At 38.1% G+C, this 9,198-nt stretch overlaps 1 pseudogene; it reads left to right on the top strand.

Annotated features, from left to right (window-relative positions):
* Positions 1-1,617: 1,617 nt before the first annotated feature.
* LOC136456881 (uncharacterized) lies at positions 1,618-7,335 on the top strand (annotated as a pseudogene).
* Positions 7,336-9,198: the final 1,863 nt, after the last annotated feature.

The raw sequence follows: 9,198 nt of genomic DNA, 5'->3' as shown, positions 1-9,198 counted from the left end.
TTAATATATATATATACAAGTCTTCTCAATAATTACCAACAACGCATTGCTAGTATCATTGCTAGGGATGACAACTTAGTAAAGAGTGATTCTAAGAAATGCCAACAATGCACCGCCAGGAGGAAGTTGGGCCTAGTTGGCAGCCTTAGGGGGGCGGCCACCCCCAGGGTGCACCCACCACCTAGGTAGCTCCTCCTCGAACTGCCTTCCTCTAGTCGGTTGATGAGTGGGCCTAGGCTACTCCCTCATGGGTTTGGGGCTCAAATCTTCAAGGTATGTGATCTTTCTTCTCATTCCTTTATGCTATTCTACTTTACGCTTTCCTAGATTGCGCCTTTTGTTTTAGTTTCCACTGTATTTGTGTATATGTCCTGCAAAACAATGTTCTTCCAAATACATGTGGAATTATATTAGTAGTAATGACATATGTGTATAAGGTTGCTTATTTCTTCCCTTTTTGAGTCTTAATTGGTGGTCGGATTTGATCATTAAGGACCGCCAACATGTACTCGGTGCCCTTGTACACTTAGCAAAAGGAGTGTCAGAACTATCGGCTCCTCTACACTTGTACCTCTATGTCTGTCTTACTACTTGAAGTAAGAAGTTCGTGTTTAACTTTGCTGTTGATTGGCATATGCTACACATGCTGCACAGCACACATATGGGCATATGGCTATGTCATGTGTAATGCATTGTCTGAACACTGAACATAAGCCTTGTTTTGAGGGCAAAAGCAACCTTCCAATCCATGACAAATTTGTGATTTAGTTAGTATATTATACTAACAAATGCAAAACTGAAGACATAAGTAATTCCACTGTTTGTCATTGCTGAGTCTGCCATGTGCGTTTCAAAACTGCATATCCTCGGTGCTATTTCTGAATCTCCACAGATGATGTTGTCAGTAACATTTATAATGAAACTTTTTCGCTGCATTAGTCATAATTGTGTTTAACTAAATGGCAACCATGTGAAACTGTACAGTAACAAACATGTAGAAGAGCTGCATACGCTTGCCTTTTGAATTATGTTTGCCATATTTATACTATAGCAACCGTAGTACTCCGTAGTTATTTGCCTTATGGCTATTTCTACTTGGTTTGCCTGTACAGTTTCTTTAGGTCTCTTGTACCTAACTCCTCTCCTTCACAAATAGAAATTGGCACATCTAATTCTAGTTCATTAGAAAAAAGGCAACCTTACTAAGTTGATGAACTTCGATTGACATAGAGAAAATATAATCATTGGAATATCTAGTACTTCTTTTGTTCATTATAGTATCATGGAAATCATAGCTGAATGCATATAATGATGCTTGCTGCAACTCTGAGCCATATATTTTCATACAGAAGTCTAGAGTAGGAATTGTCCAAGTATTTTTCATACAAACATTTTTCCAAGAACATTGACCAATTAGTTAAGTTTGAAGTAGGAATTGTTGAAGTATCTCATATTCATTTGTAGTTATTAGAATATTAAATTGTTTCCTCATAGTTGAGATGAAACAAACTGTTTGAGTCCATTCATAGTTTTTTATGTATTTCCAACATTTTGTCTTAGATATTGACATACCACATAAGTAATGCAGTGATAGTATTTCTTGATTTCAGTGAATTAATGGACTTAAGTGCTATTAAGAGGTTGTTGCAATCCAGAAGACCAAGTGATGACTACATAGCTGGGGTACAAGGTTTTCTTAAGTTTGCCTACAGTGGGAAAAGGTCTGATGCAAAGATTCAATGCCCCTGTGTCAAATGTGTCAATAGGTAGTTACAAATGCAAGAAATAGTGTATGAGCACTTAGTGTGTGATGGAATGCTGCGCGGATACACTATATGGGGCTGTCATGGGAAAACAACATCTTATATCTCTGCTAACAAAGATTCAGAGCCACCGCGTCCAAGTTTAAACACTAATATGCGCCAAGTAGTCCAAGAAGCCTTTGGATATATAGACAATGAACATCACACAAATGCACCTCACTCATTAGGTTTATCTAAAGATGGACCAGATGCGAAAACACAAGATTTCTTTGATTTTCTTAGGGTTGCTGATGAACCTTTATGGGAAGGATGTGAGCTATCAAAACTTTCTTTCCTAGTCCTATTGTTTCGTGTGAAGTCGACCAACAAGTCGAGCAATAAATCAATTAATGATCTACTTCAAATTTTACAGCTAGCTCTCCCAAATGGTTCAAATATACCTAGAACATTTGTGGAGGCTCGGAAGACCATTGCGAAGCTTGGTCTTAGATATGAGAAGATTCATGTGTGCCCAAATAATTGTCAGCTCTATCGAAAAGACAAGAAAGATGATGACTTCTGTTCAAAATGTGGAGCTTCAAGATGGAAAAATAAGCCAGATAAAACATCATTAACAAAAAAGGAAAGAAGAAAGGCAACACCAAATAAGGTATTGCATTACTTTCCAGTCAAACCTAGACTTAAAAGGCTTTTCATGAACAAGGAAACAACCAAGTTAACTAGATGGCATGATGAGGAGCGTACAAACGATGGTGCTTTGCGCCATCCTGCTGATTCAGAGGTTTGGAAAATCACTGATTCCCTGCACCCTCATATTGAATCAGATTCTCGAAACATGAGGTTTGGAATAGTAACAGATGGTTTTAACCCATATGGGAAGTGTAATTCTACCCATAGTTGTTGGCCAGTTGTATTAGTACCATACAACCTCCCACCATGGTTATGCAAAAAAGCTTCTTCTCTTATGCTCACTCTAATAATTCCTGGTTACCCTGGAAAGGACTTCCATACATTTATGCAGCCAGTTTATGATGAGCTAAATGAGTTGTTTGACACTGGTATGTCTACATATGATGCATCTCGAGACGAGAGATTTCAACTTTATGCTACAATATTGCATACTATGAGTGACTACCCTGGGACAGGGATACTGGCACAGTATAGTGTTATGGGATAGTTGGGTTGTGTGTCCTGTGAAGATGAAACAAGTTCATGACGCTTGAAGCATGGCAACAAGCAATGTTTCATGGGACACCGATGATTTCTACCCACTGACCATGAGTTCCGTTATGATGCTAGTTCATTTGATGGAACCGAAGAGCATCGGTTGAGGCCTATTTCTTATTCTAGAGTATCTCTTTTGGAAAGGATAAAATCAATTGAAGACTATGAGAAGTTTAAAACCTAGAAGGGTGTTAGTTGCCTATTTTGTTTGTCTCTAGAAGTATAATTTGCTATGACACAATCTTGACTTCATGCATATAGAGAAGAATGTGTGTGAAAATATATTTGGGACACTTTTAGAAATGGATGCCAAATCAGGACAATCTATAGGCAAGGAAAGACTTACAAGAAATGAACATCAGGCCAGATCAACATCCACAAAAAGGCTAATGGTAAGTATTACTTGCCTCCTGCTTTGTATAACATGTCTAAAGAGGAGAAACAACAATTCTGTAAAGTCCTTCATGACATAAAAGTTCCAGATGGCTATTCTAGTAACATCTCTAGATGTGTAAATGTTGGTCAAGCAAAAATTCTAGGCCTAAAAAGTCATGACTGCCACATACTAATGCAACAACTTATGCCACTTGCTTTGAGAGGTCTTCTCCTAGATGAAGTTACATATGTCTTATTTGATCTGTGTTGATATTTTAGAGAACTGAAAGCAAAAGTTCTCCACATGAATGAACTTGAGAAGTTAGAGGACCGAATCATAATGACGTTATGTCGGATGGAGATGATATTCCCACCTAGGTTTTTCACTATCATGGTGCATCTAGTTCTTCACTTAGCAATAGAGGCAAAAATAGGTGGTCCTGTATGTTATCGGTCAATGTATTTTGTGGAAAGGTATGTTTTTATAAAAAATTAAGAGCCATGTTTGGTACCTTCGCTTCGCATGCTAAATTATAGTTTCTATTAATTTATACTTGTTTGTGTAGGTACCTTGGTGATTTGAAGTCAAACATGAGAAATAAAGCTCGTCCAGAGGGCTGCATTGCAGAATCAGTTCTAGCAAAAGAGGCTATGCACTTTTGTTCAACATTTCTTGATGGTTTTCAGACATTGTCTAATAGGCTTTCATGGAATGATGATAATGATGAGTCACTTGGATGCTCTACTAGACATGCATCAACTCTTTTTCCTCATCCTGGGAAACCAGTTGAGAAGCCAAGTAGTTATGTCATGAGAGGTTTGGCTAAAGCACAAGCACATAGATATGTGCTATTCAATTGTTCTGATGTTGATCCATACTGTAGCACCTGGTTTTAAGAACAAAACCAGATACATGTAGTATGAATTAAATGATTAAAGGTGTATAGGACAACAAGGATGATCCCATGCTATACTTGCTTTAACTTGCTTTTCCCCCAAAGCAATACGCTCAAAAGCCTTTAGTATTCAACTTTCAATCTTCTGCTTTCAATTCTCAGCTTCTAGTCTTCAGAGAACAGCTTCTTAATCACCACGCAAACCTCACCGATTAGACAAGATCATAAAGCACCACACAAGCATCTATACAATCATACACGAAGCAAACAATAGATCTAAATTAGAATAGTACATCAAACATAAAATCAAGATAAAAAGTTTGTGAAACGAATCTATGTCTCGCTATGAACACAAAGACGCAAAAAGCACGCTAATCGGAGCTACGGTTGAAAAGATACAACTACCAAAAGATTTGCCCATAGAAAAAATATAAAACCATTAGCTTCATGTGTTTTAATTATATAAAAACATATATAAGATATTTTATAGATAATATAAATTAAGTCAAACTTAGATTTGAATTATAAAACTAAAGTGAAAGAAATCATATTTTATTTATAAAACCCAATTGCATAAGTATTATTCAAATTAGAGTTTAAACCATGAAATTTCAGAAATAGTGACATGGTAACCACTATTACTAACACGTAGATCTTGTTGCTATGAATCTAACGCAACTTGAATGGACTAAAACGGAATTAAAACGTAGAAGATATGAAATAAACAAGATTTCCTTTAATAAAATAATAGATTAAATCTAACCATGAATTTTAACAGTTGAAAACCTACTTAACAGTAGTACGAATAGGTAGACAACGCAAATACGAACCTAACGCAAGTTGAACGGATTAAATCAGAGTTAAAACGAAGAAGTTATGGCTAAAACAAAATCAATGGCAAATCTATAAATAAGTGAAAACGTATTTTGGATCTAAACCGAAGAAACTACGCTTTTCGAAAGAAGAAAACGTGATCTGTGATTGTGCTATAGTCTGCGGATTGATTTCAGAAAACATCAGGGCTCTTTTGCAAAATTCCCAGACGAAGGGGTATGGATGAATATCGGTCGTCGGATCAGACGCGGGCGGCCGAGATTGGATCAGCCGTGGAAGAGGCGACAGTGGCCGGCCAGAACAAGGAAATCACGGCGGCGCACCATGGCCGACGACGGAGCTCGGCGGCAAAACTCAAAAACAACCCTACGGTGCATGGTTTTCGATGGAGAAGACACGGAAGGATAGAGGAGATGGCAAACTTACTGTGAAGGATTGCGACGGCGCAGAGCAAGCGGAGACGGCGCGGAGCTTGGCACTGCGAACGGCTCATCGGTGGCACGGACAGCGCGGCGGCGACGACAACGGCGTGAGAAAGAGGAGAAAAATATAATTTACTACACGAGGGATTTTTCAAACTAGGGGCTCCCCTTATGGTAATTTTGATGTGCTTTGCGTAAGGGGTTGGTTGATATATATAGAAAGAAAAACTCTCCACATCCACGTCAACTAGCGATACGGTACTAATTGATGTTATACCCTCCACATTTACTAATGGGCCTAAATAATCATTAAAGCCCATTAGTAAATAAATGCATGGGCCTTTAGGATTTATTAGGATTATTGCACATGGGCTTTGAGCGTTGGGAAAAATGAGAAATTTATTATTTTTTGAATTAATTAATTCCGTGGATAAAATAATTCTAGAAAAGTCCAGAATTGATATTTAAGCCACGAAAAATACTCCAAGGCCTCCGAAAATTGGGGGAAAATTCCTAGAGACACTTTGGAACATGATGAACCCAAATAAAGTATTTGGAGCTCATAAAAATATCGTTGGGAACTCGAAACATAAAGATTAAGGTGAAGGAGGTAGGAATTAAATTCTAGAAAGAAGCCAGAAAATTCCTAGAGATATATATATTCGTCTCCTAAACGTAAAAAACACATTTTGCACATAGAAACACGAGGTGCGACCGGCATGAATGCAACAAACACGTTTCTACCTTATGATAAATTTTAAATTAATGAAAAAATTTATTTTCCTATGTTTTCATGTGCACAAAAATTCCAAATTAAATCATTTTAGCTCTATTTCTAGAAATTCAAATTTTAGGGTGTTACACATACCTTAGGTAATATCTCAAAATTGAAAACATAAATTTATTTTTTGCCTCTCATAAATTTTCTTATGTAAACTCTAGAGCTCATGCTGAAGAGATCATCGGAAAAGGTACTGGATGTAGAGCCAGTCATAGAGATGTTGAGAAAATCCAAAATGAGAAGTTCCATCAATGGTTTAGAAGTCATGTATGTACCTTCACTTAAAATGCTTTACATGTAGCACTAACGTGCAAAACTAAACTTGTATAATTGTACAGATAATGCAGTTATAGAGGGACAATGGCATTCATGGTGTTAGAGATGACATTAGATGGATAGCTTGTGGCCTAGTTGAGGCTGCAAAAAGGTACCGTGCTTTCAACAGTCGAGGTTTCCGTTTAAGGCCCAAACAGTTGGATGGAGTGACACAAAATAGTGGTGTAGTGCTAACCGCAAAAACATCAAAGTTATGCCAGTGCAAGTGATGGCAGGCCAGTTTTAGGTGATGTGACTTACTATGGGAGGATAATTGACATTATTGAGTTAAACTACTATGGGAATTTTTGTGTTGTACTTTCCAATTGTGAATGGGTTGATGTTCTTTCTAAAAGAGGAATAAAGAAGGACAAGTATGGTTACACACTTGTTAATTTCTCACACTTGATACATACAGGAGAAAAGATTGTTCATGAACCGTACATTTTTCCTAACCAAGCTGACCAGGTGTTTTATGCTGAAGACAAAGAAAACCCTAGATGGTCTTAGTCATGAAGATGAAACCAAGAGATATATATGACATAGGTTGTGATGAATGGGAAGATGATGTAGAAAATGAGCCATTCCATGTCACACACCTTGGAGATACGTTCAATAATGCAAATGTAAGACATCAATGGGCTAGAACAGACATTGAGGGAACCACATGGGATGCTATTGATGTTGCGGATGCTAGTGGCAATGGATTTAATGACCAATCATAGTTCATGAGAGGTGCAGTACCTAGACTCTTTATTGTGCAAGCTCATTTCTTCAATGGTCCATTATGGGTCACTAGAAGGTATAAAAAATTAACACATTTGCCATACAATAAATTTTATTTTACATCTAATTATCATACCATACTTCTGTGCAGCCGGCTTGCGTTCCTATTAGGAGAGGGCAGCTCTTCACAAACTGACACCACTAGTCCTATGAGGATGCCTACTACGTCTACACCAAAAAAAAAGATGACACCAAAGAGAAGGCTACATATTGGATGAATGATTTTATCTGTGATGGGATGTATCTAGAATTTTTATTTGATATGTGATTTAACTCGTTTAGAACGAAATTATGGTTTTGTGAGATGAACTTGTTTAGTCTAAATTCGTGAATTTCTGAGATGAACTCATGATTATTGTGCTTATTATTGTGTCATATGCCAAGAATTTTTATTGTGTTCAACATTCTAGAATTTTTATTTGCTCATTATTCCATATTTTTTATGCCCGACGGCGGCGGCGGTGACCAGCGGTCGCCTGCCAGCCCAGGCGGTGGCGGCCAGCCAGCCTGCCTGCTTGCCCCATACAGGCCATGGTGCTACCTAGCATCAGTACGTAAGGTGCAAATGAACACAAGGGCAAAAACGTCAGTTCATGTGCCAAATACATGGAGGAATACTACAAAAGGGAGAAAATACACATAATGGTAAGAAAATTAAGTGTCCAACGTTTGAGGGGCTATTTTTTATAAAGTCGACGATTGAAGTCCCAAAACTACAAAGCACGACGATTGCAGTCCAAAATATGCAAATTTCTCGCGTCGGGGGAAAGCGAGCGAGCGGGAGCGTGAGTTGAGGATGTCCAGATCCACCGTGCGTGGACGCGTGCGCGCGAGCATGAGAGCGCTGGGAAGCGAGCGAGCGAAGTGAAGAGCTCGGGGGACGATTGCTCTACGAATCTTTGTAACACTTGGACTGTAACATTATTTTATGTTACTACATGTCATATATTCGTAACACATTTTATATGTTCTATTTATGTGATACAATATAGTACATATTTATAACATTTTGCTTGTAACATTAATTTTGTGTTACTATAATTATTGTCAGTAACACATTTTTATAAAAAAAATTGTTTTGTGTTACAAGCGAAGTCTGTAACACACTATTTGTGTTACTATAAAATTTCACTAGAACACACTGTTGAATATGTTACAAGAAAGTGATACAATATCCTTGTTTTGTAGTAGTGATTCTACGTTTTGATAACTTCACAACATGGACATTTTTTGTTGTCAAATAGAGCCCAGAGTCATGTGTTGGTGGCTCAGCTGCCGACAATGGTGCGGCGCCTAATGAAAGTAGAAGAGGGGACAACCCTCCTATTGCTAGAACACGGCCATGGCAATGGCATAGAGTCTGGCAGTTTTTGCTCCAGCAGGTGCGCATGAGTTGGCAATGGCGGAGAGCAAGGTCCAAGTGCAAGATAGTGGTGCCAGTGACATTGAAAAGAAAAGAGTACTCAATACAAAACAACCAAAACAGATGGTGATGGTACATGTAACCTGTGTAATTGCCATTGTTCAGTTGAATTATTTGCAATTTATCCATTAGTGAAGTAATTTGCTATGTGAGGTTCTTCTTTGTGTTCCTAGAGTTCGCCCCAACTAATTTTTTTCCGGCTCCGCCACTGCCTATTGGTACACATGCCGATTTGTAACAAGTCACGGCATGGATACTCACGAACGCATCCATGACACTAGATGGCACTTGGAGGGATTATTGTTGTCGGCTCTTGTTTCATATTAGTACGAATACCTTATTTGTGTTGGTTCTAATTTTACGACTAGGACATGTGTTT

The sequence above is a fragment of the Miscanthus floridulus genome, chromosome 1, assembly GCF_019320115.1.
Source record: "Miscanthus floridulus cultivar M001 chromosome 1, ASM1932011v1, whole genome shotgun sequence".
NCBI classification, from domain to species: Eukaryota; Viridiplantae; Streptophyta; class Magnoliopsida; order Poales; family Poaceae; genus Miscanthus; species Miscanthus floridulus.
The sequence above is the reverse complement of the archived record's forward strand: the minus strand, read 5'-3'. Positions and strand labels throughout refer to the sequence as shown.